Below are 20,389 nucleotides of genomic sequence, written 5' to 3' on the forward strand. Positions count from 1 at the left end.
TCATATTTATTAAACTGTTGTTATTAACCCTTAGAATGATTGTTTCTGGAGTTTTTCGGCATTTTTACCTGGCTATTGGCGAACGCTGAGGAGTGTTAAATGGCACTCCGAATCCCTGTGACTGCATTTCGCTGACTGGTGGCAAGAGCAGGTGTGTTAGTCATTAAATAACAGCACTGTTTTAACACGACTCATGGTTTTTGGTCTTCAACGAATCACACCATTACCTGAGTTATCCCGGGATTTCAGGATCACTTCGCGTTGTATTCGGGACGTTTACCCTCCTTATATCTCCTCAGGCCTGCTTCAGTGTCTTCTTTGCTTGCGACTATGCATCTCACAGCTCTTCAACAATCGTTCTGAGCTATTCAGCGATGATGAAATTGTTTTACCTGGCACAGGAGACCATCGGTCAGTTTATGACCATTTACTTGTTTTGGTTATGTGTTTGGCTGAGTTGAACTGTATGAGTTTCTATTGGTGGTCATGGGCACATAGACATGCTGTGCAAGTCATGCAAGTCCTTTTGACCAGTCACCTGACTGTGTCATTAGGATGGCCTGCCTATTTTTATGATTCAAGTTTAAACCCTCCATCCATGCAGGTCGTGGCTGTCCTCCTATGCAGATCACGACATCATGCAACCGTTTGATGGTGTACATGTACCTCCATGCCACGTTGCTCAAGCCACCTCTGTGCTTGAAGGTCTATGCAATTTATGCCTTGGGTTGGTGCGTGGGTGGACTGTCGTTGCACTCATAACCTTCGGCATTCACCATATATGCAATATTGTTTAATCATATGCCATAACCCATATATGAAATATCCTTTGGCCGAATATAAATGTAACATTGTGTTATATACGGTCATGTCTCCTCGTGCCATGCGCTATATGCATATTGCCTTGCCTTATATCCAAAGTTTATTGTATACGCATATCATATATTCATTCGTCCATAGCGCATATATTGCATATTGCATATTTGTTTGTGACTTTGCATATTGCATATATTCAAATTTTCATATAGTGAATTACTTCTAAAGGTATATGCACATCCTTATTATAATTTTAAAATGACCATCTTGGGTCATATTTAAAATTATAACCATTGCTAATCATTGAATTGTATGTGCAGGTTGAAATGTTGTCCTAGTTTGGTCTCTTTATGCTTCTAAAGAAAAATACTTAGGGGTTAATGAACATGAAATGGGATAGGATATGAAATGGATATGAAATGGAATAGAATGTGTAAGGGTTATAGGGTATGTATAGGGAATATAGGGTATGGAATGATAATTAATAGCTTCAGGTACTAATTTCAACTTAACAAAGACTAAAAATTTCTAAGAAAAATTTGAATTTTCAAGCATAAAATGACTATACATATGCTCCCTTGGATGATGTCTGTACAAGTGGGATGAAATCAGTTGATCAAATGTTGTAGATGGATTGAAAAGTAAAATTTATTGCTGCTCCTTATTCTGCATGCTCTGGTTCTTGAATTGCTGACTGTTGTTTAGGTCCCTCTGTAATGATTTCTTGATTCAGGTCCCTCTGTAATGCTTATGAAATATATACATGTTTCTTTGACATTTTCAGGTCCCTCTGATATTTTTTCAGGTCCCAGCTGTTGACAATACAAGTTCTATCTGTACTTCAGCTGCACAACTAAAGTTCTTGTGCAATTCTCCCCCTTGCTTATGATTCGACTTGTTCTCAAGTCAGATGTGTGTGGAGAAGTATTTCCTGCATTGAATTTTTGTGAGAATAGTAGAACAAGAATAAGGAATTCATAGAGTCCAAGTTTCCTTGGTTTTCCCCTATGAATTCGTGTTTTCTTGTTGCCAGTTTCCTGGTTTTCACTAGCGAAAAATTTATTTATTTATTTGTTTTTTTATTATTTTTTTATTATATATATATATATATATATATATATATATATATATATATATATATATATATATATATATATATATTATTATTATTATTCTGCTACAAGACTGGAAGATGGCTGAGCCTGTTGTGCCATGATTTCCAGTTCTGTATCCTCTACCAGTTGTTTCATAAATGCTTCCTTGCTGATAGGCCTGTTATAAACTTTGAGCCTTTGTCCATTTACTAAAAATGAGGTGGAGTCCTGGTCGATCGTCCTAATCTTTACTGCTCCATTGTCAAAGATTTCTTCGATTTCATATGGGCCTAGCCAATGTGTTGTGAACTTTGCTTTGAAATCTTTGAATTTGGAGTCAAACAGTAATGCCCAGTCTCCCTTGTGAAATGTTTTGCTTTTGATAAATTTGTCGTGCCACTTCATTCTTTGCTGTTGCACCAATGTGGTATGTTCTATGGCTTGCTGACGATGTTCATCTAGTCGATTCAATTCCATGATCCACTGCTGTTGTGCTTCAGACATGTCTAGTCCTAGTTCAACTGCCAGTTTGTATGTGTGTATCTGAAACTGTATAGGCAATAAGGCCTCTTTTCCATATACCCACTGGTATGGACTAAAACCAGTTTTATTCTTCCATGTCATTCTATAGGCCCATAGTGCATCTTTTAATTTTTCAGACCAATCTTTTCTGTTCAGCTGTACTATTTTAGTCATGATATTTTCTAGGACTTTATTTGTTGATTCAACCTGCCCATTTGCTTGAGGATGATATGGTGTAGACTTCCTGTGTTTAATCTTGTATTTCTCTGTTAGATCTCGTACCAGCTTTGAAGTAAATTGTGTTCCTTGATCTGTTACAATTTGTCTAGGTACTCCGTATCTTAAAAAGATTTCTTCAAAGAGAAAGGTGACCACTGTATCTTCTGTTGCTCTGGTTACTGCTTTGGCCTCCACCCATTTGGTGACGTAATCTGTACATACTAGGATGTACCATTTTCCTTTTGATGCTGGATTAATAGGTCCAACAAAATCGAGTGCCCATTGCTCAAATGGTTCTATGAGGACCTGTGGCTTGAGCAACATCTCATCTGATATGATTGGTCTCCCTGTTCTTTGGCAACTGTCACATTGCTTGACATATGCCTTGGAGTCTATGAAGATGGATGGCCAGTAATAGCCCAATTGCAGCAACTTGTATGCTGTTCGTTTGTCTGCAAAATGACCACCACATGGTTCATCATGACATGCTTTTAGGATGTCTAATATTTCATCTTCTCGCACACATTTTCGAATCATTAAATCTGAACCAGTATAAAATAAATAACCATTTACCCAACTATACCTAAATCTTTCTCTAACAATTTTTTGTTTTTGTTTTTTAGAGAATTGTGTTGGAAACTTTCCAGAATATAAGTAATTTGCAATGTCTGCAAACCATGGTGTTTTTACTGTTATTGCAAATAGGTGTTCGTCTGGAAAGTTGTCTACAACTGGATTTGGATTGTTGGGTGAATGTATGCGGGACAGAAAGTCAGCCACTTGATTTTCTTTGCCTGGCCGATCTTGTATTGTAATATTATACTCTTGCAATAACAATAACCATATTGTTATTCTCCCATTGGTGATGGGTTTATTCATCAAGTATATTATTGTTGAATGATCTGTGTGAATAAAAACTTGGTAACATGTTATATAGTGCTTGAATTTGTTTACTGCATGTATTATGGCTAACATTTCTTTTTCTGTGACTGTATAGTTCAATTCTGCAGGTGTTAAATTCTTGCTTATAAAGTATATTGCATAATTGAACAGGTTCTCTTTCTGCCCAAGAGAGGCACCTATCGCGGTATCAGATGCATCAGTTGAAATATGAAATGGCAAAGACCAGTTTGACCCACAGAGAATGGGTGCAACTGATAATTTTTATTTTAGTATTTGAAATGCATTTTGACAATCATTTGTCCAGTGAAATTCAATATCTTTTGCTAATAGTTTGAACAGATGTTGGGCTATTTTACTAAAGTTTTCAATGAATTGTCTATAATAGCCTGCATAGCCCAAGAAACTTCTTACCTCTTTTTGTGTTGTAGGAGACATTAAGTTCACTAAGACTTGGATTTTTGCTAGATCCACCTTAACTCCTGAAGCGGAAATATGGTGTCCCAAAACTATTCCTTCTGTCAACATCATATAGCATTTCTCATTGCTCAATGACAAATTTGTTTCAATGCATCGTTTCAAGACTTTCTCAAGGTTGTTGAGGCAATCATTATATGTGTTTCCATAAACTGTGAAGTCATCCATATAAACCTCTACACATTCGTGAATTAGATCAGCAAATATTGCAAGCAATGCTCGTTGGAAGGTTGCAGGTGCATTGCATAAACCAAATGGCAAAACATTATATGCATAGGTTCCCCATGGGCAAGTGAATGTTGTCTTGTCTTGGTCTTCTGTTGCTATTCTAATTTGATTGTAGCTGCTAAACCCATCTAGGAAGGAGAAAAATTTCTTTCCAGCTAATGAGTCTAACACCTGGTCAATGAATGGTAGGGGAAAATGATCTTTTAATGTGGCTTTGTTTAATTCTCGATAGTCCACACATACCCTCCACTTTCCATTTTTCTTTGGTACTATAACCAATGGAGAAACCCATTGACTATCTGAAATAGGATAGATGAATCCAACATTTAACAATTTTTGCAGTTCCTCTTTCACTATTTCTTTCATCATGGGATTCATTTGTCTTTGAGGTTGCCTTATAGGTTTGAGTTGATCATCTGTATAGATGTGGTGGATACATGTGCTGGGATGAATTCCTTGCATGTCAGTATAATCCCAGGCAAAAGCTTTTGAATATTTCAGTAATAATGCAATTACCTCTTGTTCTTGTGCTGATTGCAACTAGTTTCCAATGTTCAAATGTTTTCCAGGATATAAGTCAATTGTTTTTATTGTTGGATTGGAGATTGTGTTTACAGGAAAGATGTCTATAAAAGAATTCCGCAAAGTTTGAACAGTACAAGTTTCCTGAAAGCATTGATTCAAAAGATTACTTGCAGCTTCATATTGAACCTCTCTAAGCTGCTCTGAAATACTTGGTTCTGAAATGAAAAGATCCATTAAGTCTTCATTCTCTTCTTCTTCTCTAAAGTCAAAGAATTGATTTATACTTAAAACTGATTTAGTTTGTTGTTTTTCTTGAGTTTCAAGTACTGATTCTAAAGAAGATGATTGTGCAGGTGAATAAAGAGCAATGTGTTTCCTTTCATCTCCATGTGAAATAATCATGCTTCCTGATCTGCATCCTATAAAGGCATCAGCGGTAGCTAACCATGGTCTACCTAAGATTAGAGGATGTCCTCCCAAATTTGTTTTTGGTTGCAAGATAACGAAGTCAACAGGATACTCCCATGAATCCAAAGAGACTATGATATCTTCTAATATCCCTTCCGGAACAACTTTAGATCTGTCTGCTAATTCTAAAATTGTAGAAGTTGATCTAATGTTGTTTAAATGCAGAGTTTTCATTGTCTCCATTGTCATTACATTTATAGCTGCTCCCAAGTCTATTAATGTGTTTGGTACTGAGAAATTATTTATTGATATAGTAACCATAGGGATACTAGGATCAATATATTTTTCTACAATGGTTTGTGTAGACATGGGGCTTGCTAATTTACCAATGACTTGGATTGTAGTAGGATCCTTCTTCTTTTTACGTGTTTTCTTAAGGCACAATTCCTTTATTGTTTTAGCATATATTGGTATTTCTTTAATTGCCTTCAACAAAGGAATTTTTCCATAAGCATTTTTTAATTCATCTAAAATATCAAATTCAGGAAGGGTCATTTCTTTTTGTTGTTCCACTAACCTTTCAGGATAAGGCGGTGTTTGAGTTGTAATGGTTTTTCCTTTCTGAATTTGTATTTCAGTTTGTGATGTTTCAGGTGATTCTCCTTGTTCAGTTGGCTCTTCTATAAATGGAGGAGAATCCTTTTTGAGCACTTTTCGAGACCTTAGATGGACATCATTTAGAGGAAGAATAGAATATGTGGGAAAACATGTTGCTTCCTCTACAGTGTATGCAGATTTGTCCACTTTATTATTCCGATTTGCCATTGGTTGGGCTGGTAATTGAGTTGGTCTGGGTTGATTTGAGGGTAGCTGTAACTGTTGTGGTTGAGTCAACAATGGTGGTGGATTCTGCTGTGGAAATGGCATGGATTGTGGATATGCAGAATTTTGTTGCGGAAATGGTATGGACTGTGGATATTGTGGATATGAAAATGGCTGTTGGTATTGTTGCTGGTATTGTTGTTGATACTGTTGAGGTGGCTAGTTTCCATAACCATATCCTCTCCAACCTTGTGTAGGTTGTTGTGGAGGCCAAGCTTGCCATGGCATTGGAGGGGTCCAAAGACTTTGAGGTGGATAGAGGTAATTTTGTTGAGGGAATTGTTGCGGATTTTGTTGAGGCATCCTAGGTTGCCATGGTCTTCGTGGTGCTACATAATAAAAACCTTCTATTCCTGGCACTTCTTCCATTGAGTTCATTTGTAATTCTTTCAATCTTAGACAGTTTTCTGTGGAATGATTTTCTGTACAAAGACCACATACCTGAATACTATCTAAAGGACATTCTCTCAATGTATGTTTCTTTCTACATTTGGAACAAAAGATTGCTAGAGCTTGTTCTTGTTCTTATTTCTTCTTATTTTCCTTTAGAACATCTACTTGTGTTCCTAATGTACTTAAGAGGTTTGTTTTGAAGTTTTCCAATAAGCTTCCTATTTCCGCTCTTGTTATCCCTCCCACAGTGGACTTTGTTGCTTTTGAACTTGCTTCTCTCTTTCCGGTTTTTGATCTTCCTCTAGAATATTTTTGACATAACTCAACAATTTCTTCGAATGGTAGGTTTGAAATGTCTCCTTTACCCATCACATTCAAAATGTCAAGGTATTCATCTCTTACACCCTTGAGAAATATTGTTCGAATGGTTTCTTGATTTAGAGAGTGTTGTTTAGATTTTTGTAGATTATATGCAAATTTTTCCAAATATTCTTCTAAACTTTCATCTTCTTGTTGTGTCATTCTGAAAACATCTTCCTTTGAATCTCTAGATCTACAATAAGCTTGATATTTTTTAAGGAATACCGATCTCATATCATCCCAAGAAGCTATTTTTTGTTCTCCTAAACCCATGAACCATTTTAAAGTTGTTGCTTTTAATGTAGCAGGGAAAAGACGAAGTTTGTGAATGTCATCAGTGTATCCATATGTTCTACATAGAATATCAAATTCAAACATAAAAGCATCAGGACCTTCCGTTGACATTCCATAAAAATTTGGCAATACAGAAGGTGGAATATTTTTCATTTTCACCTCTTCTCCTAATATTGCACTTGTGTCTACTATTGGAAAGCCAAAGGTAACCTCTTGATCATGACCATATTCTTGTCTTTTCCGATCATTTTCTATCGTCCTATCATTTTCTTGTTTTGCCTCCTCCTCTCTTTTTCTTCTCCATTCTCTTTGTTGTCTTTCATACTCAATTCATTGTTCAAGAGTGAAAATAATAGATCCATTTCCCTCTTCTGCCATTGGTTTAGTTGTTTCAATTTTGAGTGGAGATTCAGGTTGTTGATAGACAGGTTGATTTATGGATGGAAAGATAGGTTGTTTTTCTTTGATAATTTCTTTTTGTTTTCCTGAAGTTGAGGGTTGTTTTTGTTTTGCTTCCCAAGCTAACAAAGTTTGCCTCTCAATCAAAGTTAACCTTTGTCCAGTTCTTTGTTTTTCTGCCAATTCCTCAATTATTGGATTACCAGTAACTCGGGTGTTTGATGATCCTATCTCTACTTATGGGGGGTTTTTAACAAATCTACCTAGAGGATCTCTATATCTAGGCATAAAGAAACATAACTAAAAAGGAATTTAACTAATGTTTTTGTTTTTTTTTTTAGAAAATTTGAAACTTATCTTCCTATTGACTATGTCGATATTTGCCTCCCCAGCAACGGCACCAAAATGTTGAGCTAATTTGTTTACCGAAATTAACACAAATATTTCTTATCAATCTGGGTTGTTTATGCTTTGAGGCAAGTTCACTATATGTGAAGATCAGATGTAATCAAACCTTGAAAGATAAGTTATTCAAAAAAAAAACTTAAAGCAATACATCATACAACTCTAATTCAATTAGTTTGAAAAGAGGAAAAATATTGAAATGGTTCTTAACTCAAGAAGTCCACTTCTGCCTCAAGTACTACTTAATGAATCAGAGATTAAAACCAAGAACTTAAGATGGATAAATTATTAATGAAATAAGGCTCCTAACTTAAGAGACACATAATGTGTTTCATCATAATTCATTCACCTCAATGCCAAAATCACATAAAGAAACTACTTGCATGCAATCAAAGGAAACTAGTTACAATTCATCATATTAGTAGAAGGGGTGCTCAACTTGAAAACTTTGTTTTTCCAACTCAATAAAATGATGAATAAGCTAAGATATAATGAAATCAATCACCATACATTAAACATAAATCAAATATGAAATAAAGCATGAAAAACCAGTTCTACAATAACCAGATTACAAGAAATAAAACTAGTTAACAAGGAAGTGTACTTAGCTTGGAATGGGGGCCCTCCACCCTTGCTTTGCACACTTGAGAAGTGATATCAGAAGCTCAAATTCAGTCACACATCCATAGCATTTAACAGCAAAATAATAATAGCACAAGTCTTCAAATTAACTCTCCAATCCAAAAGTGTCTCAGCATAAAAGTATAATAAGTCAATACATAAGCCATTAAAGTCTTGGCTCTTAAATAGAAGTCTCATGAAACAAACTAATCTATATTCACTCAAACAAACCCATCTACTCTTATCCATCTATCTAAGTCGAATTCATCAGTCCCATCCCAAGAGATATCATCAATCCCATAGAATCTCAAAATTGCCCTATTTCTATGGGATTTCTGAATGACTAGTCATGATTGACTAGCACTAAATGGGCCTAATAAAGCTTGTTCTATTCAAGCTAAGAATAGCTGGCTTAGTCCTAGTTCCCCAGCTATCCATCCATGCATTCAATTCGAGCCCAAGTGTCCTGCAACCATATCAACCATAGAGCTATTATGGGAATTTCTGAATCTGCCAATTTTTGCACTTAAAACCAAACTTTCATAAAAACTTTAGAAATTGAAAAATTAAAATTAAATACCTGAATGGATATAAAATATATAACAAAATGGGATGAATAAAGGGAAAATGGATGGCAAATAGATGGATTAGTAAGTTTCTTAGAGAAAAAACAAGACCAAAACTAAGGCCCAACAATCACCTATGAATACATCGCCACCATCATATTTTTCATACTCACAGAACCACTCTCTATGGGGAGTGAAGTGAAAGGATGCACCTGAGTCAATTAGCCATGCCTCACGATCTACATGTGTACTTGAAGAAGCCAAGTACACATCCCCATGTTCATCTGAGGTGGTTTTTCCCTCTGCAGAAGGAGCAACATTAAATCCCTTTCCTTTGTCAGGAGCTTTAGATTTACAGTCCCTTTTGTAGTGCCCTTCCTTTCCGTATTTCCAGCACACCACCTTTACAGGTTTTCCTGGAGATTTAGATCTCCCTCTAGATTTAGATCTCCCACTCAATGACTTATTTTTGTTTCTGTTTTGGGACCGTCCTCATACAAACAAGACATCACCATTCTGGCTCTCCATATTTTTCTATCTCATCTCCTCTGTCAGCAAGGATGAGACTATTTCATCAAAATGTAAGGCAATTGCATTGCTATTTATTGCAGTACCTAGACTATCTCACGAATCTGGTAGAGAACACAACAAACTGATGCACTTATCTTGATTTGAAATTTTAATATCAACAGATGCTAACTGACTTACCACAGTATTAAATGCGTTCAGATGCTCTGTCACCGAGTCTCCATCTTTCATCCTCAGGTTATACAGCTTTTTTCGCAGGAACAGTTTATTCACCAGAGACTTAGATGGTACAAAGTCACTAACTTGTCCCGAAAAATCCTTCGTTGTAGCTTCCCCTGATACATTCAACAATACTAAATCTGAGACACACAATTGCATTGTGCTCTTTGCCTTCCGATTCAACTTCTTCCATTCTTCATCAGACATTCATGTTGGTTTAGTACCCGGATCTACCGTGATCCGCTGATCTTTATCCACCAACAGATCCTCCATCTTGAGTTTCCACAACTTAAAACTTTGACCATTAAATTTCTCGATCTCTATCTTTCCATTGTTCACCATCTTCTTTCACCACCAGAATCAATCTCATAGATCTCCCACTGAAAAGGGTCTACCACAGGCCCAAGTGAAACCCCTCAGCAACAAAGGCATCCCCTTGAAGCCAAAACTGTTGCGATACAAAATGTAGGTTTTAACCTCGTATAGAAATTACCTGCATACGAATTCTAAAACACAGAAAATAAACAATGCGAGAGTATAACACATAAAACACATATACACAAAGATTTTCCCCTGGATCCCAAAACCGGAACTACCAGCTTGATTTTTCGTTATGTTCCTTTCAATGTTACAATACATATTTATACATGGCGAAGCATCCAATACCATGGACTGAAAACCATCGCATCCAAAACCATGGATCAGAAACCATCGCATCCAAAACCATGGACCAAAAACCATCACGTCCAAAAAACATGTGCGAAAATCATGCACAAAACCATAGGTGAGTCTGCCCAACCTAACATAGGGTCCAAACCACCTTTACAGGTTTTCCTGGAGATTTATATCTCCCTCTAGATTTAGATCTCCCACTCTATGACTTATTTTTGTTTTTGTTCTAGGACCATCCTCGTACAGACAAGGCATCACCATTCTAGCTCTCCATATTTTTCCATCTCATCTTCTCTGTCAGCAAGGATGAGATTATTTCATCAAAATGCAAGGCAGTTGCATTGATACCTATTGTAATAACCAAACTATCCCATGAATCTGGTAGAGAACACAACAAATTGATGCACTTATCTTCATCTAAAATTTTAATATCAACAGATGCTAACTGACTTACCACAGTATTAAATGCATTCAGATGCTCTATCACTGACTCTCCATCTTTCATCCTCAGGTTATACATCTTTTTCTGCAGGAACAGTTTATTCACTTGAGAGTTAGATTGGTACAAAGTCCCTAACATGTCCCACAAAGCCTTCGCCATAGCTTCCCATGATACATTCAGCAATACTAAATCTAAGACACACAATTTTATTGTGCTATTTTCCTTCCAATTGGACTTCTTCCATTCATCATCAGACACTCCCGTTGGTTTAGTACCTGGATCTACCGTGATCCACTAATATTTACCCACCAATAGATCCTCCATCTTGAGTTTCCACAACTCAAAACTCTGACCATTAAATTTCTCAATCTCTATCTTTCCACTGCTCGCCATCTTCTTTCACCACCAGAATCGATCTCATAGACCTCCCACTGAACAGGGTCTACCACAAGCCCGAGTGAAACCCCTCAGTAACAAAGGCATCCCCTTCAAGCCAAAACTGCTCTGATACCAAATGTAGGTTTTAACCTCGTATAGAAATTACCTGCATACAAATTCTAAAACATAGAAAATAAACAATGCGAGAGCATAACACATAGTACACATATACACATAGATTTTCCCCTGGATCCCAAAACCAGGACTACCAGCTTGATTTTTCATTATGTTCCTTTCAATGTTACAATACATATTTATACATGCTGAAGCATCTAGCACCATGGACCGAAAACCATCACGTCCAAAACCATGGACTGAAAACCATCGTGTCCAAAAAACATGTGCAAAAATCGTGCACACAACCATAGGTGGGTCCGCCCAACCTAACATAGGGTCCAAAACCAAAATTTTCTGGGGCACTGCCCTGGACCCCATAAAGTGGGGTTACGGGCACCCGTCAAACCCCCTGTGACCTCCCCCCTTCTAACCCCCGGTTAGCTACGTGGGATAGTCATGGAAATAATATAACACAACCCAACAATTAGGAAATTGTACATGCAACTTGTTACCTACAAGTATTCTAACTGAAGTTGCTTGCTCCTTTCTTTCCTTTGTTTTCCTCATCCTTCCTTTGCTTTCATGATTTTCTTCTCCTCTTGGTGCTCTTCTCCTCTGCGAAGCTAATTCTAAAATTGAACTAACAAAAGGTTGACAAAGTTTGTGAACTGGTCCTCAGAAGCCTTTTTATTATTAAGGACTCTAATTTTGTCAATTTCCTCCTCACGTGCAACCTATCACCTTTCACGTTCCTTTTCTCCTAATTTCCTTTAGTTTCATAAAAAAATTCCAATTAATTCCTTTTTTCCTTTTCAAATCATTTCCCAATGCCCTTTCCAATTTCAACTTTAGCCATAGTAAACAACAAGTGATGCTTGCTAGGATACTTTACCCAATATTCATCATGGAAAACGTGTCCCATGACCTTGCTTTTATTTTTCCTTTATGAACTTTATTACATCAAATTTTAACTTGAGGTTGTTATAGACCACTCCCCCTTAGGGGGACAACATCCTCAGTGTTCAATGACACCTATCAATAGAAAAACCGCTGAAAACCAAAACATACTATCCATGGATATTTTTAACCCAACTAGTTCTAGTATTTACAATGAGCAATCTTCTCAAAAGAAAAAACATCATTAAAACATGATAAAATGACAACCATACCAATTATTGGAGCTTTATAACACAACTCATTACAATATTTGCAATAACAACCATAGATAAATATGTACATATAGAAAAAACTCATTTTCCTCCACTGAAAAATAATGAAGGATACATAGCCCACTTTCTATCATCCATCTCCCATGTAGCTTCTTCGGGCTGAAAGTGCTTCCACAACACTTTAAATTACTCAATTGATTTGTTCCAGAGCATGAGTTGTTTCTGTTGTAATATCCATTGAGGTTCCAACAATAATTATCCTTCTAACTCCACTTGCAAAATAGATAAATCAATAGCATGATCAACATCTTTCACATATATTTTAATCAATGAAACGTGGAAAACATAATGAAATTTCACTGTTAGAGGTAGTGCAAGCCTATAGGCCACTCGTTCGATCCCCTAAAGGATCTCAAAAGGCCCACAATACCGAGGTGCCAACTTGGCACATGATCCAATCCTCAAGGAGCTCTTCTTGGGCTTCATGTGCAAATGCACATGCTCCACAACCTAAAACTCCTTAAATGCCCTATGTTGGTCTACATAATTTTTTTTTCTATATTGTGCTACCTTTAGATTCTTCTTTATAACCTATATTTCTTGTTCCATCTCTACCAGCATATGCATTCCAATCAATACCCTGTTCACTAGATAGTTCCAACTAATGGGTGTATTACAACTTCTCCTATAGAGCACCTCAAAAAACTCACCCTTACTGACTCTTAATACCAATTTTTGTGACTCCTACTCCTCCCACATTCATTGTTGATGCATGACATATATCCTCAACATATCCTTCAGTATCTTGTTTACCCTCTCTAATTATCCATTTGGCAGTCAATAATAAGTTTTGTTGAAGTCCAAATCTATACCCAAACCTACAAATAACTCCTTCCAAAACCTAGAAGTGCGATTAGAATCTATGTCCAACAGAATCTTCTTGGGAACACCATGAAACCTCATTATCTCCTTGATGAAGACTTGTGCTAACTCATAAGATTAATATGTAGTATTCACTAGAATGAAGTGAGATACCTTTCTGAACCTGTCAACCACAACCATAATGGAATCCTGCTACTTAGATGTCCTCAAAAAACCTGTAATGAAATCTGTGGAAATGACCTCCCATTTCCATTCTATAATCAGAATAGGCTTTAACAAACTAGATGGGTGCTTACACTCAATATTCACCTCCTAACATGTAAAGCATCTAGCAACAAACTCTTCCTTTTCCTTCTTCATATTCACCCAATAGTATAACTTTTCACCACTGTCAATGTCTACTAATATCCTCAGTGACCCCAATATGGCCTGACATGAAACTCCCTCAAGATAAGCTTCTTGAGCTCAATTTCATCCAACAGACAGATCTTGTCCCTAAATTTCATCAAGCCATCTGTTGTGACACGATAGTCGACATCCATCAACCTTGTACTCATCTGAAATGTGGAAAATTAGATCGTACTTCTCTACTTGGCAAAATGATTAAATGATGCTTCATGCAAGTTTGTTAATTAGTTGTTCATTATAGATGACTGCATCACATATGAAATTAAATCTAGAGAATTTTAAACAAAATTTACGCAAATCAACAAGATAGAGAACATCGATGTTGATTATGGAGTTCACCCCTCTTGGGCTATGTCTTTGGGCCCTGCACAAAAAGGCTAGGCCACTTGTATTTCAATGGAAAAAGAGGTACATGACAATTGCTGACACAGTTGCAACTATTTCCTCAAATTGGAAATTCTCTAGTGCAGAGAGCTCTCGCAACTTTACATAGACTTTCTCCAAGTGACTTAGTCAAATTCAAAAAAATAAAAGAGTCTTAGAATGCAGACTCAAACCTCTACTGAAAACAAGCAAACATCAATAGAAATGAGATTACAAATCAAACCTCCCTCAACTTGACATAGGAGTCAGATTGTCTCTGTACTGAAATCTAGAATTTTGATTGCTTCATTCACCAAAAGGACCTTGTTAATGTCTTTGAAGCACCTTGAAACCCCTGTCTAGGCTTTTGAATCACTCGATTTGGGTTCCATATGACTACGGAAAACCAAAAACTAACTTGCTTACGACTTCAAGCTTCTTGATGCCTTGATCTGATGCAATGGTTCTCTACCTTTTGCACTCAGATCTGAACTTCAGCTCTTGAAATCAAGTTGAGTCTACTACACTCTCTTCTACATTCATATTGCTTTCCTAAAGGATGGACTTCCACTTCCTTTTATAGTTAAAATCCCAAACTAAAGTTGGAATGTTGTTTTAACAAAGTCTTTTGTGGTCCAATTACAAAGCTCGGTGCTTGATATATTATGAACTTAGTCTTAACTAACCTTATCATAATTATCCATATGACACAAACTATCTCCTATAGCTTTTAATTGACCAAACTTTAATTTACAGTTGTCTCGGTGCTAGCAAACACCATAGAACATTAACTTATGTTCTATTTATAATGGCACATAATTTAATACATAACCGAATGGAAATTTGATGTATACAATGTAGCATATTAAACCAAAGCTTTAATGATTAACCCTTGAACCCATTGTTATGCGACAGAGAGGCTTCTGATGGTTGGCTAGTTGTAGTTCACCTCTGGCGGTTAGGCTGACTTGGTGGTCTTGTTGGGTGGTCAACTCGACACATCACCCTCCAATGCATATCTGCTTGCAAGACCTTCAGCATTATATGCCCGGTTCAGTGGCAAGATTTTGTGGCATTTGATGATGGTTAAACCTGCCCTCATATGTGTTGCAGCAACAACGAACTGACTCTGCTTCAGTGGCATGACATGTCAACCACAACCCCGATAGTCTCAGCTGAACTGACTCGACCTACGTTGCTGCAATGGATATGCATGTGATGACGTAAACCCATTGTAGACCTGAGTGGTGCGCTAACATGATGCCTTCGTGGCACACCAATCCTCGGTGGTCTCAACCTGCTCTACCATCTCTGGGTGGTGCTATTAAACTGCCTATTGATAGTGGCTCCAATGGTGCTAGCCTCCTCATGGTGATGGTGTAGCAGACTTGGTACATGTGACGGTTGTATTAGTTGTGGACCTGTGGAAATCCAATAACTGATCGGTATCTTTGCAGTTAATCACATAGCATCCAACTACGCTAAGTTCATATTCAATGCCACCTCCACTTTGTTGGCTTGTTTTAACAATATTCATATATCTGCCATAGTTGACATGTCACATGGCTTATGTCATAGCTTTGATATATAGCTTATATGCGCCATATAATATCTGCTCCAAACCTCCCATAAACATTTGATTTGCTCCCCTATAGTTTTAATGCCTCACCGTTATACATCAAACACCATAGGTTTATGCCTTAGAACTTTAGCTTCATGGTTTTGAAAATGTAACATATAAAAAATCAACCATTTGACTCGGATTTAATATGCACCTATCTTGCCATCTTTGTATAACATGGTTTTGTGACAAAACTTTGTGCCATGACATAATTAAAAATCATGTGCCCATGCTATGAAGTATAAACCCAAATATACCTTTCAATTTGTAGATGTGCACTTGAGATAGGATTCGACTTGATGCCACGTGTCAAGTGATGGAAATACCATGTCAAGTGATGGAAACACCATATGACCAGCTAGGCCTCTTTTGCACCTGCTCCATGAACTTTGACTGATGATTTCTCCATCATCTGGAGTCCAAATGAGAAACCGTAAGAAGCATCGAATTTAGAACGATGGACACTTCAACTTGAAACTATCTTCGGGATGATCTGGGACTACCAATTTTATGCTCAATTCAAAAAAAAATTGCTACATGGGACCATCTTGGTCATTAAGAAAATTTCTACTTAACCTACAAGATCCATTTTGGATCATGTACCCTGTTGCAACCTATGCCTAAGCTATCGGTACATGTCATCCTGCAGTCTTGCCTATAAGATTTGGTCCTGTAAGTCTCCCCCATAAGAAATCATAGCTACAACATTATTTACCTAAACTCTCCTACTAAGATAATTTGCAACCTTGTTCACCTTTCCATTAATGTATCTGATCTCAAAGTCAAACACACTAAAGGTAGCCAACAATCTAGCTTTTCTGGCATTCATATTTAGTTGGTCAAATAGGTATGTCAATTCATTGTGATCACTCATTAAGATGAACCTACTGCCAAGAAGATAGTGTCTCCACATCTTTAAAACATGGATTATCAGTGCCAAATCAAGATAATGGGTAAAATAATTCTATTTGTGCTCATTCAATTTCCCTGACTCATAACACACCACCTGTCCCTCTTGTATTAGGACTCCATCAAGTCCTCTCTTGCAACTATCTATGCACTTCACTAACTCTTTATCTAGATTTGTTATCTTTAGAACTGGAGCATTTGTAAGCAATTGTTTCAACTGCTCAAAACCTATTGCACATTCCTCTGTCCATTCAAATTTCTTTCCTTTGCTCTGCAAGGATGCAGTAGGATATATGATCCATGGGAAGTTCTTGACGAAGCTCCCTTAGTAACCTTCTAGCCCCATGAATAATCTTTCCTCATCCACATTCCTAGGATTTTCCCACTCCATGATAACCCTTATTTACTAAGGTTGACATACAACAGATTATCTCTTAGCAATTTTAACAGTGCTACTAAGTGTTTGACATGGTCCTCCTCATTGTTAGAATATATCAATATATCATAAATGAATACAATAAAGAATTTTCTAGATAAGAACACAAAAAACTATTCTTCAAACACATAAAATTAGTTAGAGCATTTATAAAACCAAATGGAACCACAAAAAACTCATAATTCCCATACCTGGTCTAGAAACAAGTCTTGTAACTGTCCTCCTCTTTGACGTGTACCAGATGGTATCCTGATCTCAAATAAATATCTGAGAAAAATGTTTCTCCCTCCAACTATTCAAACAAGTCATTGATCATTGACAATTGATGCATGTTCTCTATGGTTACCTTTTTAGCTTTCTATAATTAATGCATGACCTGAGAGTACCATCCTTCTTCTTCACGAACCACACTGGTGCACGCCAAGGTGATACACCTGGCCTAATTCATCCCTTGTCAAGCATTTCCTTCAACTGCTAATTTAGTTCCACTAACTATGAATTTCTCATCTTGTAAGGTGCCTTTGATGGTAATGTTTCCCCTTATATCAACTCCATAGAAATGTCCACTTCCCTATGAGGAGGCAACTTTGAAATCAATGCTAGAAACACATCCTGAAAAAACTTAAATACAAGGTACCTCTCAAATATTTTTTCATTGTCAACATCCTTACGTTTGTCACCGGAAATATGAACTGCAACCAATACAGACCCTTTCCTTCAATTGTGCTTAGCTTTCATAGTTTTAACCATCCACACTGATGTAGGCTTCTTCTTTCCCTACAGGATTCTCTTTTCCCCATGATCATCCAGGAACTCAATACCCGTGTCATACAAATATACTTTGGTCATGTGGGGGTACAACCAATCCATACCCAAAATCATACTATTTACCCTAATGGAAGCACATTCATATGTGTTGAGCTTACCTTCCATCTCAAGAATGGATTCCTTGTGATCTTACTGCTTTTTGTCCACAGTTGCATAAATCCGAGGAATGTTATGACCAACATCCCCAACTATATTTTCCTCTTGGGAATTGTAGATCTCAGGCTTTTCAACTTGATACAAAGGACATTCCTTCTTGCGTTGATCTTTGCTAGAAATCCAACACTACAATGATTCCCTACCATCACCTCTATTTTGGTATTGTCAAGGTTGCAACCCATGTCCCTTATTAACTTCATTTAGCTTGTTGTAAGGAGCAACATTTTCTCTCTCAACTGCATCTCGAGGTCTTGCCCACTTCGGTGGCCATTTCCCTTTAACTTTCTAATTTCACTTCAAATCATGCTTACACCCAACTTTATGCTTTGACTACTCAAAACAATGGTTCAATTTCCTTATGGATTCCTCCAACGAATGTGGTTCATCAAATTTAATTTGGTCTCTATATGCCACTAGAAATCCACTAATGAACCATTGAATCTTTTCTTTCTCACCGTTGGGGTAAGGCACATAACTCAATAACTCTAGAAACCTCCTAGTATACTCATCATCTATCATGGAAACCATATGCAACTCATAAAAATCCTTAGCTATTTCATCATAATACCTCTCAGACGAGTACTTTTTCTTGAATAATCTCTCCAAGTCATCCCAAATCAAATCTTCTTCCCAAATTCCCTTAAAGGCATCCACATCTTCCCACCAAATATCTACTTTCCCTTTCAGATTGAAGGTGGTTATTTTGAATTTCATGTTCTCTGAATAGTTATCAAATCTAAAGAATTACTTCATCCCAAGAAACCATTCCTCTACATTTTCTGACTTCTTCAACTCTCCATAAAATGTAGGCAACTTGAAGTTCTCGAACTCTTAAGGAGTGTACTAACTCCTTCTATAAGGATGATGGTGGTGAAAATTGCGATGATGTCTGCTCGATGAGGAACTGTAATGATACCCATACATACTAGTCCTCTTGTGAGATGTACCCATTTATCTTCCACCTCTAACTGTGTCCCCTATATCCAATCTGTATTTTGACCAAGTCCTACTACTATAGGCTCCATTAATATTCTCTTCATGCTCCTGACTAATCCTCAACTCTCACTATCTCTGTAAGAATGAGAAACTCTAAAGGAGCACTACATTTCTCTCTGCCTATTTTGCCTGAGTGCTTGCAAGTTTTTCTTGAGCCTCTACCAACCTATCTTTGTATGCTTTTCAACTTTTGATCTCTTCCCTAAAAGTCCTCAATGCATCTGCAATAACAGGAGAACACCAACCTCCATATTTCCCAGCTAATCTATAGGGAGAGTCATGTGAACTATAGTCTACCATTTTGCTTGTCATATTGTATTCTCTTCTTCCTGCAAGTATACCATGTTTGATAAACCAAATAGATAACTTAACTAAAATCATATGTCAATAACATTCAAGGGATATTTATCTCATCTATAAAATCAATCCACATTGTCACGATGCATGTATAATCATAATAATATCAACATATCAACATCATGCATGACCATACTAACTAAATATAGTGACCTCATACATGACAACCATAACCATGAAAATGCATGCCTAACAACATGCCTCTAACCCATCGGGTCCAAGTCTTTGAACCATGCTCTGATGCCACTATGTGGTATCATATATTACCCAAAGAGAACAACCCACCTTGATACCATTTTGTAAAGACTCCTCCCATATCTACCCACTTTCATTGGCTTCCTGGGGTAAACATGAGCAGATGTCTACTATCACATGAATCAACTTCCTAGATAACCTCAAGGAAATGGAGCTAACAAATCAAGACCTTACTGACTTCCCTTAGGTGATATAAGACCACCAAGAGCTAACCAACCACTCCACGTGCTCAACCCCTGAGTTAAATTTCTTTATTAGTGAACTAGACCCCTAGTCACTCCCATGATCAGGCCTCCAAGTGAATTTAACCATCGAGTTACTCCCACAATACTTCTTCCCATTGACTGCAATATTTTTGACTAAATTCTATGCTATTGACCCCAAGATCTGAGCATATTTTGAAGGGCTAGGACCTAGACCTCTACCTAGAAGTTAATTAAACTCTAAAAAATGATAAATAACACAAAGATAAAGGCTCTAGCATAATCCTTAATCAAGGAATTTACTTATCCCGGTCTAACCTTGAAAGTCATTCCGTCCAACA

The 20,389-nt window shown here is 37.0% G+C and overlaps 1 long non-coding RNA gene across 1 annotated transcript in view; it reads right to left on the minus strand.

The window, feature by feature from the left end:
- Positions 1 to 8,856: 8,856 nt before the first annotated feature.
- LOC149167536 (uncharacterized) overlaps positions 8,857 to 20,389 on the minus strand; it is an 84,794-nt gene continuing 73,261 nt past the window's right edge. Inside the window, exon 2 of the long non-coding RNA XR_016260566.1 lies at positions 8,857 to 9,009. This is a non-coding gene — a long non-coding RNA (uncharacterized LOC149167536). The remainder of the gene's footprint in view (positions 9,010 to 20,389) is intronic.

This window comes from Pinus tabuliformis, chromosome 5_1 (assembly GCF_031772625.1).
Source record: "Pinus tabuliformis cultivar Carrire ecotype Pingquan chromosome 5_1, CPIR1, whole genome shotgun sequence".
Classification (NCBI taxonomy): Eukaryota; Viridiplantae; Streptophyta; class Pinopsida; order Pinales; family Pinaceae; genus Pinus; species Pinus tabuliformis.